This window comes from Vidua chalybeata, chromosome 1, assembly GCF_026979565.1.
Source record: "Vidua chalybeata isolate OUT-0048 chromosome 1, bVidCha1 merged haplotype, whole genome shotgun sequence".
Taxonomy (NCBI): Eukaryota; Metazoa; Chordata; class Aves; order Passeriformes; family Viduidae; genus Vidua; species Vidua chalybeata.
The window spans coordinates 48,136,392-48,152,385 of record NC_071530.1 but is presented as its reverse complement, the minus strand read 5'-3'; positions in this window follow the sequence as shown (position 1 = coordinate 48,152,385).

The following is a 15,994-nucleotide window of genomic DNA, read 5'->3' as shown; positions in this document are numbered from 1 at the left end:
ATGGTAATTGATTTGAGATATTACTCTGCCCTCCAAAGCACTTTGGTAGCTTTCCCAAGAGAGGTGTGGGGGTTTTTTTTATATCTTTAATGACTCTCAAGTCACACAACAGGCAGTTCATGTAATTCATTAAGTTACATTGCTGCTTGTCTTGCCAGCAGCAAGCAGAAAAACACAGACTTGCTCTTGCACCATTTCTGTGCCTATTGATTATATCATTAGGTAAGCAAATTGGTTACCTCACTTCAGACTTGATGCTAAATTACAGTCACTAAGGTTTGCTATCACCTTAATAGGGTATTGACTGCCATGAAAGTAATATGTTGAAAATCCCTGTATCCCAGGAGAAGTGATTGTGAAGGAGTGTTCCCAGCTCAGATATACTCTCCAGCATGACACACATTGTAATAAGTTGTCATTTATATCAAGGTCAAAATTCACTGTATGTACTGCAAGCATTAATTTCAACAGATCAAGTAAGCTACCCATCAAATACAGATTTCCCTAATTTCCCTGAGTTAAATTGCTCTGTCAATGGACAGGACACTGGCCTCTCTGCAGACAGAAGCCCTCACAATGTGTTAGTGATGGCTGAACATCCTAAGAGACAGAGATATGGCAGATTTATGCAGCCTCCATCTGCAGGGATGCTCCTCTGATCCTGCAAGTCTGCCTCCTGGGTTTTATCTCCAGCTCTGCCACTCCCTTTACTGAGGATGTTTGGCTCTGTTCACCTCTGTCCTGGTGAGACAAGGGGATTGTGCTGCTTTCACCCACCTGTGAAACAGTCCTGGTGAGGGGAAAAATTGGTCAAAGTGACTAAACCTTACCAGGTACAGGAGTAGCATAACCCCAGGTCTGGCTCTTCCTCCTTACAGAGTGCATGCTTTGAGCTGGAGGTATAGCCAGCAAATAATCTACTCCAACCAGTCTTCAGACCCAATTTTCACTTTATAGTATAGATATAATGGGACTGTTTGGTTTTGGGTTTTTTTTCTAGTCTGATCTGCTGAAAATCTTTTAGCAGCCCCAAAAGGATACAGCGAGTCTGGGCTGAAAGCACATCCTGACTTCAGCCTCAGGGAAAGCACATTGTCACTGCTCTGCAAAATGCCCCAGCCTATATTAAAGGGACAAAGTCACAAGGCTAGTTTGGTTAGGTCCTGAAAGCAGAAAGACGGGCAGAGATGGCTTTTGCTTGGGTCAGGATGTTACTAGCATCCCAGAGGTAGTGTCTTCATCGAATGCAAACACACCCCCCTACTTCTGCTGGGCTCCTGGTGAGTGAAAAAGCAGATAGAGTCTTCTGAGGGACCTCTCTGTTAGTCACAGAAAGTGTTCATTGATTTCCATCAGCTTCTAGATTAGGCCCTTAATTATTATTAACTTTGGCTGGGGATTGCAAAGTAACTTAGCAAAGCAGCTTAGCAGCGAAAAGGTTGGCAAATACTCGAACTACTCTGGCCCTTCATGTTTAGGCTCAGTTCAAGTTTGGGGCAAACATACAGGTTATCACCTACTTAACCTAGAGAAAACAGGTTGTCTGCTTTCTGGCTCTGTTCTGTATCTCACAAATCAGCATTCCTTCTCCATGTACACATCCATGTACAATTTTCCTAGAGTTTTGCTGTACCAGAGAGTTGGCCAGTGAGTTGTTTGCATTTCCCAAGAAGCAGCATCAACAGCTTGCGACGCCCCTGCCCACAGCCTGTGATTACAGTGCATTACAAAAGGCTGCACAAGCAGGTCATATGCCACAAACCCCACAGCGAAAGCAAGACGTAGAGGAAAGAGGTGGACATGGAGAACTTTGCACAGCTGTGTTGCTAAGCCTGGAGGAAAATAGCCCCTTTGCCATTCTCCAGGATCTCAACTTCCTTTTTTCCAAGAAAGAAACAAAGCTGTGATTTTCCCAGTGCAATTAGAAAAATTGGTGGAAGACAATGAATGAGTAGCTCCCACTATGGGAGAGGCCACATGTCCAAGGCAGGATGTTGAAATGAATACACCAGGGAGGTGTTTCATCCCTTGCAGCTTCTCCCCGAGCTCAGAACAGACATTAGGAAAATCCATCAAGGAAGGGCCTTATCACAACTACATAACCCCTGAGTAGTTTATTGCAGGATAAATATAGCTTTGGCTCTCTGAACCACAGTAACTGGATGATTATAAGTATAGTTTCTTTGTGAAGGTATTAAAAACTTTTATCATCATCTCAGTCATTGAATTCAATGAGAGATTCACTCAAGCACAAACAAAATTCTAAGTAGCTTCAAGGAAAATAGATAACTTAGAAGACCTGACCTGGACCACAAGAGTTCGAGGCATATTTATTAGTGGAACGTATACTCCCAAAAGAGTGGCCTAATATTTATTGAACTTTATTAGCTTTATCAACACTGGGTGTATTTAATGTATATCTTTTATGATTAAATTTCCAGGCAACGATCCATGGATCCTGTCAGAAAACAATTCTGCGTGTCAAGTTGACACATATCAGATGTGCTTATTTCCCTGACATTTGTATTTCAAAGAAAATTCATTTTTACAGCTCCTCATTTTGTTTGTTTCCATATTCCCAAGAAGTTGCAAAGCTTAGTGTTTTTTCTGGCAGGGCAACCTCAGCCCAGAGCAGGGAGAGTGTCCTTCATGCAGTCTAGAAAGGAAAATGCAGACAAGAACACCTGCACAGACAATCTGCAACCACTAACTTCTCTCTCAAAAATACAGCAGGAGACAGCAATTGTAACAACTGGGCTGCTGCCGGGGGACCTGATTGCTCCTCAGGCTTCAGTAAAACTCTGTGCCCGAGCCTGAGTGGTTTTGTAAGGAAGCCATCTCACTCACAGTTCATTGCTGCCCTAAGGAAGATTGCAAGGACACTTAACCCACTAACTGGCCACTAGCATGAGGAATTCATCCCTGCTGGAACACGGGCCAAGGCTCCCTGTGTGCATGAGTGGTAATTCTGCCACCTGAAACAGTGGTTTCCATGAGCCATTAGTGGTTTCCATGAATCACTGTTTGCAGTGAGGAAGCTCCTTCCCCAGCTCCAGCCACAGGACAATGCACAGCTCTGGCCAGGCTGAGCTGCTTGTCTTCTGAGGGCAGCCTCTTTACATTCCTGTGTCAAATGCTCTAGGATCCAACATGTGCAGTGGGCAGATGGGCCTCAAGCTCAGCTTACAATACCTGAAGCTGCACATTCTACATGTGTGCTGACAAGCTCACAGCATTTTTCACTCAAGGTGCTCTTTGCTGAAGGAATCCTTAGAAAAAAATCACAGTAAGCAGCTTTCTCAACAGCATCTCAGGATACTGAGATGACATGATTTGGTGTGTCTAGACCACTTAGGTACTTTAAAAGTCTCCATCAAGAGATCTTTTTTTATTTCCAATTTTAGGAAGAAGCAGAAATTACAGCAGCATGGGGGTATCTGCCCCTGGATAACAAGGGATGATGTGAAAGGGATGCAGGAGTAAGCAGTGCTTGCATGTAAATTCCTGAGAGCCCTGTGCTGAGACAGTGCCGGCCTCAAAATTCACATTGCCAGGAGAAAATTAACAAGAGTTCACAGAGTCTGCCCAAGACAACCATCAGATGGATCAAACAGAAATGGATGGGGAATTCTGTAGAGATTTGAGGAAAGGCATCAGCTTGGAATCAACTGCAAAAGATGTGTGAAAATTTACAGGACAGGGGAGAGAATGGTAACAGCAGCAGGTAAACCTCAGTTCAGCATGGACAGAAAGTTAGGAGGGTTAGTTATAAGAGGAAGTTCAGGCACTTTTAGACTTTAATTAGCATCCTGAAAGTTTCTAGTCCATGGTTTACCTGTTGTGCTGCTGATACTAATGTTCACCAATTGTTGGTTTACTAGATAACCATAAGTGCTTTGATTCTGATTTAATTTAAACCATGTGAGCCAAGCAGTTGTTCCCTACAGCACACCAGAAATTTTCTTGACTGCAGGGGACAACATTAGAGATTTCTGGTTCCAAATCCCAAATCCTTAATTATTTCTGAAAACATTACTCACCCAGCAGTAATTGTCCCCATCATCTGGAAGTTTAGAGCACCATTTCAATGCTTCATGGAGTGATTTGAGATAAAAGATGCCATATAAAAATATTTTATGTTTAACACTTTGGCAGGTGTGACATTCCATCTCATAAAGGATAATCAGAGTGGTATGCAGGATAACATATTACAATTTTACCTTATGAGTCAACTCAATCAGAATTAAACAGAATTTAAGTGCTTATCTAGCAAATAGGATAGAGCAAAACCAGAAACAACCCAGAAGGGTTTTTCTTTTTTGTTAATGCTATATTTAATTCCCTTTCAAACCCATTATTTTATTATTTTTTAAGAGCTGAAAGAATATGATATGTAGAATAGATATGTAAACTCAGATGTCTTTTCAAATGGGAGCAGATAAATTCAGAGCTCAAATTTTAAAACCTACATAAACATTAGGGATTTCTGGAGCTTCAAGTAGAACCATATTGCCATTTATGCTCCATTCATGGCAAGACAGATGCAGTCCCAAACCGAAATAGGCCTTGATAATACAGATTGCTCCCATTCAGACATTTTCTGGACTTGTGCAATCAGCTGTTTCTCTAACAGAAACTACTTGGCAGCCTCTTTTTAACACACATAAATGTGTGTTAAATCCTGAAATTTTATTCTTGTGAACTTGTGAGTATGGCTGGTCTCAAGCCTCAGAACTATGTGTTGAGATTCTTTCCCTTCAGTTAGTTTCTTACTCTCAACATTTTGGGTGGGGTTTTTTTGGTTTTGTTAGGGTGTTATGTTTTGGTTTTCTTTCCAGGGGATTTATAAAACTAACATTAAAAAAAAAAAAAGGAAGATAGAAATTTGTACACATAAGGCAGTGTATTCATAAAGTATCCACCCAGATTTGAGATGTGATGGGAACCATCAGGTTTCCCAAAAGGCTTCCCTCCAAAATGTGTTCCTTGTACACAGCTGAATGCTATGCATGGTCTATAAAGCTGGATATCAAACTCACCTTTCAGTGATGAACAAAAGGAACAGACCCTCTACTTGCTCACAGATTACGTATGTACACAAATGCTGAACACATTGCCAAGCCCACTACAGACACAGGGTCATACTTGACACCTGTCAGCTACTAAACTTTCAGGGGCCACAATGACCTCTTTTTTGACAAAATCTGCACAGCAGATGTAGAAAATTCACCCTTATTCTCTTGGTCTGAACATTCAGACTAGGTAGCCACCACTTAAGAGAACAAACACATTTTTTTCCATGGTTTCATAGAGTTCTGGTCATTTCTTTTCCTTGACATGTGAAAAGCATATTACATTTCATGTGTAGCTTTTTTCCTTCAAGCTATGCATGTGAACAGCTTCTGCAACTCCTTCAAGAGCATCTTCAGAGCATAATTTCTTGTTAAAAGTATTTTTTAGACAGGAAACTATTTTAAAGCAAACTATTTACCAGCAATTCAAGATGGCCCATTTAGTGTCCAAGACACCAAATTAGAGAAATTATGATCCTTTTCAGTACCCAAGTGTCCTTTTACTTATGCCACTACTCCTCTGGTGTAATCCCTCACCTGCGCACACACAGTCTCCCACATTCAGAGGCAGCTATTAATGCCCACCAACATCCCATTTAGAAATCCCAAGATTTTGTGCCTTTTACTAAGAAACAGCCAGTAAGAAATAGAGCAAATGCTGTAGAACTCACATCAAGGAAGAGAAAGCAATGCTAGCCCAGAGCAAACCTCCTTGCCAGCTCAGTGACCACCTCTGGCAGGGGAAGCAGGTCACCCCCAGGGCCTGGGACGTGAGCATTTCCCAGTGTCAGACAGTGCCCACAGGACTCTGTCCTTCAGACACTGCCAGCACAACAAGGGCTACAACTTCCACCTACAGGTGAGAAGAGAAAACATAAAGAAAATGAATTTCCATTTTACTTGGTGCCTTCACAGAACTGTGTCTCCCTTTGCTTACCCCTTATTTTTGAGACAAGCATGTTCACAAGAAAAAGAGCTACCCATAAGGAGTGTTATAGGCCATGGTCCACCTCAGGTCACAAACCCCTGCCTCTGACTTCTTCACTCCTAGACCAGACCCCCTTCTGGTGCAGGGTTTCCACCAGAAATGCTGATAGTTCAGGGTCTTGGGTTCTGCTTTTGGGCACATGCTACAACTAGCAGCAAAGCACAAGGCAGAGAGGTGCTGAAACAGCAAGCAGTGTATTTGGAACTGCTTACAACCCAAACAAGTTCCAGCTGCTGCATAGCCAGCAACAGCGTCAATTGTGGTAGTTCAAATTCCTGGGAATAAGACAATTTATTTTTTAATTGTTGCTTCTGTTGTTGTTGTTGCAACAGAACAGTACACTTAACCCCAAGAACTGGAAAGTTTTGATCTCCTATGAGATGGAGAGGGTCTAGCAGATCTCATAATCTATTTCCTTTCCAAGCATGATCACTTCAATTCCATTTGATTTTGAAATCCAACAATTCTAACGGTATATGTTGCTAAAAGAGATGGTCTATGAAAAGAAAGAAAAAAATCAGAGCATTGTACACGTTTTCCCTGTCCCAGTCTGGCACCATTTTTTGTATCCAAAGCATATAATAATAATAATAATAATAATAATAATAATAATAATAATAATCTGCAGAGGGGCTCCCTCATAACTGAACTTTTTATTAGCAAATTCATCTCTCCTGAGCTTTGGAAGACAATAGAGAGACCTCTTGTGAAAGAAGGATGTACTGCAAGCACACACACCACACCTTTACAAGCATACACACCTTCTAGGCAACTTCCTTGCCTTTTCACTCTTTCCTTACTAATGGGCTCTTTAAGTGAACAACCCCACAAATGAACAACCCACCACAGTCTTGTCCTCAAATAACAGAAGGAAACAAACTCCTGCTTCTCCCTGTTCTGCCCTTTTGTTAGGACATCCCTAGAGGAAGATCAGTTTAACTGAAGAAGAAGAATGGATTTTCATCCATCATAAAAATTTAGACTTCTTTCAAAAGACTTGAAATCAGATCCATGTACATTTGCAAAGTGCACTCCACCAAGCCCAGTGAGACCATTTCTGACACAGGCTCAAACCCCAGATTCAAGAGCACAGATCCTGCACTCAGGGTGGGACAGGGACCTGCAATCTCTCCCTCAGTGCTGCCCTGCAGCAGCAGTAGAACCTGGAATCCATGACTTGGGTGATCAGGTCCCAAAACTAGGGGTAAAATAACCCAAGTTATTTTAACCCAAGCAGAATTCCTGACATGGCCTGAAGAATCAGGAACCAGAGGTAGCTGCAATTGTTTTACTGGACATTGCAAGAGAAATATACATACCTGAGTCTCCCCAAATACACTCTAGAAATAGAGAAATAAATTTGTTGTTAGACCCTGGCTGTTCATCTGTTAAGAGAAGTGATGACCCATTAAAGGATGGCTTCACACAAACAGTCTAATTTTTCATTCTGGCGTCTTGTTTGGTTTTGTTAGTGTCACCTGTTACAACAGTAACACCAGTGATTGAAATTTTTTTGGTTGTTTTCGTTGTGGTTTGGTTTGGTTTTTGGTTTTTGTTTTTTAATATAGGGGCAGCTGCTTCCTGCTGTAATTTGGAGAAGCCAGTGCTGTTGCAGCACCTGTGCCATGCCCAAAATGAAAGGTAGTGACCATGTACTGGGCTGCCAGCAGGAAGAGAATTGCTCACCAGAGCCTCAAAGGCCTTTACTGTGCCAGGTGCCTCACCTTCTCATGAGGTTGCTGGAGGCCGTGAAAAGAAGCTGAGTAACTTGAGAGGAACTTAAAGAAGCAAAGTGCTCTAAAAATTCAGTATTTCCTCCTAGGAGAAGTAAAACATCAGGAAAAAAAAAGCTGAGGAAAGGGAGATTGCTGAGGTCCCAAGTCCTGCTCTGACACTCTGCCTGGCAACAAACCTCCATTTCAGCTGACTCCTGCCTATCCCAGCTGTTTCAGCTGCAAGGGAATGGCTGGTCCAGGACCAGTGTCCAAGCTCCAACAGCACAGGTCAGATTTAGTAATACAGGAACAAAGCTCCTCAGCTCTGATTCAGAGGAAAGCAAACAGCCCACATTGCTCAGTAAAACAGAGAACAAAATAGCACATTTTATCTCCAGCATCTCCATCCACCCTCAATTTATCACTCGGGGACATGACTTATAATACTGTCCCCTGTTCATCTCTGTTTGGATCCTTCTTTGTATCTGACGGTGTCAGATGGCACATCAGTGACAACAGTTCTACTCATCTCAGCAATAGGCACGAATCTTGGATTTAATCTCTAAAACAGACAAGCTGAATGGGAGGTGAGAGCAAAACAGTGGCCAAAACAGCCAAGTCTTCAAATTGTGAAAAACACAGGATGCCATTTGCTGCCAAAGGGTGACTGCTACAGGCACAATTTGCAATGGGAAACCATTACAGATAAAAAAAAAAAAGGGCTGTAGAGTTTTCCAGCAGGGAAGACTTAAAGGATTCTCAGTAGGAAAAGGAGAGAAAACTACCTTCATTCAAGGTGTCAGACCAGCTCCCACAAAGGCAGCCAAGGGCTGCAACTGAGCACTGGCTGCTGGGACAGCTGGGCCATCCCTGCTGGGAGCTCCCCTGGGGCAGACCCTTGGGACCAGAACACTGGAGAGTTTTCCCAGGGAAGCAGGTGGAAGGAAGACATCTTTGCATGTTTCCCTTGGGGAGATTTAAAACAAAACCACCAAATTTCCACACCCACTGCCCATGGCAGCTGTGGCACACGTAACAAAAGCTATGCTAGCGTGACTGATCTCCCAGACCTCTTTTGTGCACCAGTCGAGGCATCATCAGACCCATCCTCTGGAACACAAGCTTTGCTGAGGGGGTGTCAAGAAGATTCTCATTTCAAAACTGATCTTTTTTTCCCCTTTGGAAGACATTGTAAGAAGATGTCTATATTTAAAATGTTTTTCCTGGACTAATTTCAAAATCGGGAAACTTTTGTGCATCCTGGAGAAGAAAAGCTGTTGGTGTCGAAGTTCATTTGTAAATTGTTGCTGCAGCCAAGGCCAGACCTTTAGATGGAGCTCAATCCCGAGTGGAGAGCAGCATCCCAAGCCCCCCATTCTTGTGCCAAGAGCACCACCAGGTGGCCTCCCTGCCTACGACTCTCTCACTCAGAAACCGAAATAAAACCAAAACATTTGAAGGGCAAGGAAAAATCAGAAGTCTATAGCTGTGCACAGAGTCATATAGATAAAGTGGATATAAACCCTGGTGTGCTTACTGAATGAAACCCAGCCAGAATAAGAGCAAATTAAAAAATCCTGCATTACAGGCGTCTTGAAGTAAACAGTCACAGGGTGGGTTTTGCTGGGACCAGGTGAACGTGCAGGGCTGCAGAGGCTTTGAGAGAGCAAGCCATGGTCCTGCTATGGCTGGCACTTACCTCCTCCCTCTCTGGCACCTCACCTCCAAGGACAGCAGCTCTGCTGCTCGTGGGGGACAAGTACCAGCACCCCAAAGGTGCTGCATTGCCCAGCAGCTCTCCCTGCTCCCTGCACAGCTCCCTGCACCCTCAGCAAGCCAAGACAGCTATTTATTGCTGACCTGGGCAGTGATGGGCCTCCACCTCCCCTTTTCTACCCTCCCTTCACTATCAGTTTACTTCTACGCAGTGTTTTTTTAACGGGGTCACTTCAAGTTTTTCTGAAGCCTTGATGATCCTGAGGCCTAAAAGCAAGGATTTAACAAGTGTTCATGAGTTGTTTTCCATATACTGCTCACAGGCTTTGGCTGGAGTTGTGCACTCACTGGGTTCCCTGAGGCATGCTCGCCAGAGAAGACCTCCCTGAGCCCTGTGGGATTTCTGTGTGCATCCTCCTGCTGCCTGGAGCAGGAGTACATTAAATAATTCAGTTCTGGCAAGGAAGACAGCCTGTGGGAAACAATTTATACAAGGGTTATTGGCTATTAATGGAAATCTTTGGGAAGAAAAAGAAAATGTACTCTTCTATTTAGATGAAAAAGGAGCTTGTCCATATAACAAATAATTCCCAGTAGCTATGCCTTGAGGCCCATGTGCAAAGGATAAGAAAGGACCATTGCTTTTAGTACTTTGTTCTGAAGGTTTCATCTAAGACCTGAATGGATCAGAGGGAAAATTAAAGAGTGTTGAAGAAAGTCATGTTCTGCCTGGCACTAGAGACCTTATCAAGCAGGCAAGTGAACTCACTAGTATTAACAAATAAAAAGAGCTCACAACAACATAAGCAGGAAGGAGGCAAGGGTCAGACAGAGCTAATTTGGGAGTGAGCAGCCTACCCCAAAAGCCTGTGAGCCCATCCTGGCAGCCCAGCCTGATGTGTAGGATTGGGTCACCCAAGGTACCTTTAGGTCATGGGTCACGGGAATCATGGCAAAAGCCTCCTGTCACCTCAGACAATCCTTCACCTCTCTTCCTGCTCTCATTTCTTTTTGCTTTCCTGTCCTTTCCACTTTTATTTTCTTCACAAGTTTAGGAGGAGCACTTTGTCTCATCTGCAGAGAGACCAGCTGGCAGGTCACGCAGCCATAGCTATGACAAATACTATAAATGTGAGATGAATACACCCAGCATATACTTGTCCTGCTTACCTTCTGGATGTCACTTCATCTAAATACAGCAACACCATGGGAGGTGTTTTCTTGCTAAAATATCAAAGCTGCTTTAGTAAAGACAGAATTACCAAAAAGGCTCTTACTTCAAGAGACACTTCGAGACACCACAGCACTGTAAACCTTTATCATTTTAATAGAAAAATCTTCTCAATTGTTTTGTACTGTGAACAGTTTATTTTCTGGGACAAGTCAGCACCACTGGAAAAAATTAAATAAATACATGTGCATGAAGATGTTGTGTAACAAAATGTAGTGTCACTTTCATTTCCTAAAATTGCAAGGGCCCAATTTTATTGAGAGACACAGGAGACTGGAGCCCAGACAAATTAGAAATCTAGAGTGATATTACCTGTGAACATACTTTTTTCCAGGTTTACCAGATGTTTGATGAACATTATCTAAATTATCTGTCTTATGCTTAAAGCTCTTTGGAAATGTATTCAGTTATTTTTGTCTAACCACCCTTCCTTTGTTCATAAGAAAAGGTGAACACAAAAGGAACATCTGTGTTTAAAACATGGTAACATTATTGGATTTTACTTTGACATAAAGGTTCTTGATGTTACAATATGCAAAGCAACATTTTCATTGGTTAATAGGGCTTCCTGAGTCATGTCCAGTTGTAGACATCCTTTTTCAATTTTTTTTTTCTGTCTGAAATGAAATTCATATTGCAATCCTTGTCAGCTTGAAACTACAGCCATATCGCTTTTTCAAAGCTGTTTGCAGATTGTAGAAAGGGATGCAGGCAAGAAGATGGTTTCTCTGCAGCAACTGCAAAAAAATTACCTTCTGTTTACTTTCACTGTGGATTTCTACAAGGATTGCTTCCAGTAGTGAAATTTCAAAGAATGGCATTGGATTTTTTTTTTGCTTGTTTCTAAGCTGCTCTTTAGACTCTACTTATACATCCCCTACCACAACAAAGGTGTCCAGATGCTGCTCCACAGAAGGTATTTAAACAGTCTTTGTAGACCTCCTTCTTCTTAAACCTTATAGCACTCATCTAAGAAAAGTAGGTAAAATATTCATATAAAGTACCACTAAAACTCAGTTCTCAGAAGTATTTCTCCAGCAGCAATATCCAAGCTATAAAGGTTTGCTTGTGCTGAAGCCACACAGAAAGGAATGAGATTGGTGCGAAATCGGGGGAAAGAGACGATCTGGAAATCGTTGGTAGCTTACACACAGCTCTGTAATGAAGCACAGACAGTGAAGGAGGATGAAACATGAATGCCAGCATAGACAGAATTCCCACTGCAGCCTTGATCAACACAAGCTATGACTGAGAAAAGGACAGGATCCTTCTCATTAAACTTCTGAAGATCAGGCTTGTCAGTGGCCACAGGAATCTTACCTTGGAAGAAGATAGAGGTGTGACTTCCTGAAACACTTTCTAGTCCCCTGAAGTGTCACAGAATGTGTGGAGGAGACCATAGCACAAAAGACCACAGCACAACACCTCTTTGAGCTTGGGGGTTTCCCTTTGCAACACCTGTCAGCTTAGGTCTCTCATTTGTAACTTAAACCCTTCTCCATGCCTCCATGGTAACGTGGGCCTGCAGCACACTTAGACACTAACTACCATTCAACACCACAGTAAGAAGTGTTGTTAGAATCATAGAATGGTTTGGGTTAGAAGGGACCTCTAAAAATCTAGCTTCAAAATGCCAGCCTCCTGCAAGATGCAGAGGGCAGCTGTCATTCTCTAGACAAAGTGCAGATGAGAGAGTGGGAACTCATGCACAGAGTAGTGTCCCTCAGTCCCTCACTGCTTTCCTTGATTCTACTACTCATTGTTACTACTAGGGATTTTCTCTTTGAACTTCTCCTTTTGAAACAAACCCATTTACAAAGACTGACTGTTTAATTCTGGGTTATTTGAGTGTCTTTGAAGATACTGTGCAGCAAAGAAAAAAATAGCTACTATCTCCCCAGCTGCTTTTAAAACCACCACTGTCAGTTGTTCTTGCCTTTCCTTGGCTGAGGATTTCCTCTTGCAATGTTTTTCTCCCTGCATAATTATCTTCCCCAGGCTAACCTTTCTTAAACAGAAGTTACTTGAGGGAATCTACCCAATTAGACATTTAAATCAATTAGGCTGATTGACAGGAGGATTAAGTCTAGCATATTCTTGATTGCAGACACAAACACTCAGCTGGAAGAAATACCTGCCTCATAAGGACTTGCTGAGGCTTAATTAGTTAATGTTTGTGAAGAGCTTTGAACACATAAAGTGCTGTACCTGCTCTGGTATTCTCTCTGTTCCTAGTGATGGAGGATTCAAATTTGGATGTGGCAAAAACAAGGGTGGCAGACAAGGACCTTGACCCAATGCCAGTGGGGACCACAACTCTAGGAGAGGACAGTGATGTCTGGCAGGGCTTTGCTCTAAATAAACTTCGCTGCTGCTCTGTGCTCATGAAGCCTCTCTCATCTCTCTGCAGGATGGCAGCAGCTCCTGACCTCCAGACCTCACATCAGGACTTTCCCCCACACTGGAACCACACCAACATCAGATCAGCAGGCAGGGCATGAATGAATTCTGGATCCCAGCTGTTCTACACCCTGCTCTCCAGCATTCTTCCCAGGAGGGAAATCAGGTTGTCTGTGCTTTTAAGGAAGTACCATTCACTAAGGCATCCATGCACACACTCCTAATAAATAAACAAGAGCTCAAGTTCATGGAGGCCTTTGAGGCTGCCCAAAAGCAGCACTGGTATTATTACCAGCTAACACACACCTAGGAAATCTTCACATTAACAGAAAATCTCCACACACCTCAGTGACACAAAAGATCTCTTTTCAAAGAAGCATACATAAATTGTCACCTTGAAAACCTAAATTTCTCTGGTTATATGGGGTTAAATACAGATTCAGTTTTGCAAGCTGTATGCTTCACCATAAAAGACTACACTTGAAAATCAGTAAAATAACTAAGTATATTAATTAATATACCAATGAAAATAAGTAGTTTTTTTCAGCCCACATAGAACTGTCTTACTCAAATTGCAAATGCATACACACATGTGAACTGAAAAACTTTAAGTTTGGAACTCACAAAATATAATTTGGACTGGCTCAAATTATGACTGACTCACAAAATATGATTTTTTTTTAATTATTTTTTTTAAATAATTTTAATTTTTTTTTATTTGAAAAAATCCTCAAAATTCAACCATTGTAGTATGCCAGTAAGGAGGTTTCCAACTAAAAAACAAAGCTGTCCCATCCTTACCCTTCCTCTGTCAGCCCATTTGACATTGAAAACAAATTGAACAACAGTCAGTCCTGGTGATTTACCTTGCCAGAATGAAGCTGCTGAAGTCTTTGTCTGTTCTCCTCCCAGAATCACTTGTACAGGATCTGTCCAAAAGTTCATCCAAAGTATCCTCCTGATGAAGGCTGTTTAGGTTTTGGTACAATTCATAGCAGTCCCATCACTCATTCATTAAAACAATGACCTGAAGAGACTACTTTTGCCAGCGCATTTTGAATAATTGCTAAGGATTTTTAATGCTGTGAGGAGAAGAAGTAATGCTGGCAGATAGCCTCAAGAACCAACACAACAGAGGGCATGCACAGAATTCAGCATTTATACCATTAAAACACGTGTGCACATACACAAGCCGTAAACCTGAAAAGCCTCAAGCAATAGTTCTTTCCAACTAAGGGGAAAAAGTCTCCATCAGCAGCTCTAATCATTTAAAGAAAGGAATGCCCTCAGAAACACCAGCAGATCTTTTGATTTCAAAACATACATTTTTGAAGATGCTCATGAAGGAATCTTTGCTACTGTCAAGTACATAGGAACTAAGTTTAGTGTCACAGAAATACAACACTAAATGTTTGTTTTCCTTAAAACCTGGATTAACAAGCAGCAGAAAATATTCTAAACAAGGGTGGGATTTTCAAGACAAAAGCATAAATTGTACCATTGTTTCACAGGAAGTGATAATCTAAAACCCATCTTTGTATCTTTTAAGATTCCCATCATCAAAGCTTAAAAAAATACTAAAAGAATATTCCATCATAAAAGAAACAGAGTGTCATTTTTAGTGACCATCACACTCAGTGGTTTCTTTTGGAGTTTAGAGAACCAATTATTTTTCCTGGTCATTAAGGGATTTATGTGCATAGCCTTGTTCCAGTTTTCCTGATATACCCTGCTGCCTTTCCCCAGGTAAATCTGTACCTAAACACAGGTTTTGGAATATTCTGATTTTATAAACTTACCAGTTATCAGCCAATAATTTATGTAAGGCTTCAGCTGTTAGGAGGAGTTTATTACTGTCACATTCTAACATCCACCTCTAACTTCTGTCCCTTGAACATTAACTGTGAGTTATGAAAGCATGTAAAAATAAACTTGCATAAAATTCTCCTGTGGATGAATAATTGCTCAGAGTTACTTAGATGGTGGAGCAGTTTTGCTCTTATTTCTTTTAAGGGATTCTTCTCCTATCCTGTCATTAGAAAATTACGACCAGGTGAGATAATCCAGTGGTTGCCATAGTATCTGCTTGGAATCAGCTATTCCCAGACACACCAAAGTAACTGAGGAGCCACCACAGGAATGTCACACACCAGCAAATGTAAAGACATTTTTTATTTCACACATGAAGCTCTGTTAGATTTGTCTAGAGCACCGATTTACTTCAGAAAATAAAACATTTTGGAAAAAAAGTTATGCTTTCCTTCAGCCTTTCCTCCTGTTTTATTTCCCACTTTTTTCTTTCAGAATCCTATCTGTTTCAAATCATGAGGGGCTATTTAATATGGTGTCTCTCCCTCTTTCTTTATTTGAAGAAATAATACCTTACCAGGACATGCTGACTTTTTAGTCAAACAGCCAACATGCTCCATTCTCAAGAACAATTTTATGCTTCCATTGGAAACACTGGTCAATAATACATTTGTCATCCATCATTCACCATGTGAGCAATATTTTGGCCAGTATGTTTCCAGGCAAGCTGAAATTATTAAGATGCATTCGACCCATTTAGTTCCAGCCTTACACTAGGCACAAAAGTTTCTTCTGAGCTGTTAAATAATACATTTTTATACTGTAGCAGTGCAATGTCATTGAAACTCTCACTGCAAGCTGGGTAGTTGCAAATGCTTAGGTTCACAAAATTGAACTCTTCTTGAAAATCCAGTAATAAGGTTTTCTTGACAACTTACCATAGTGGTTAAAAACCACACACTTCCATTTTTTAGGCAAATTATCTTCATTGCTAAAATCCTTTATGTTAAACACTATCTAAAATGTTTTATGCTGCAATTCTTCATAGGAAATGTCTTCTTAC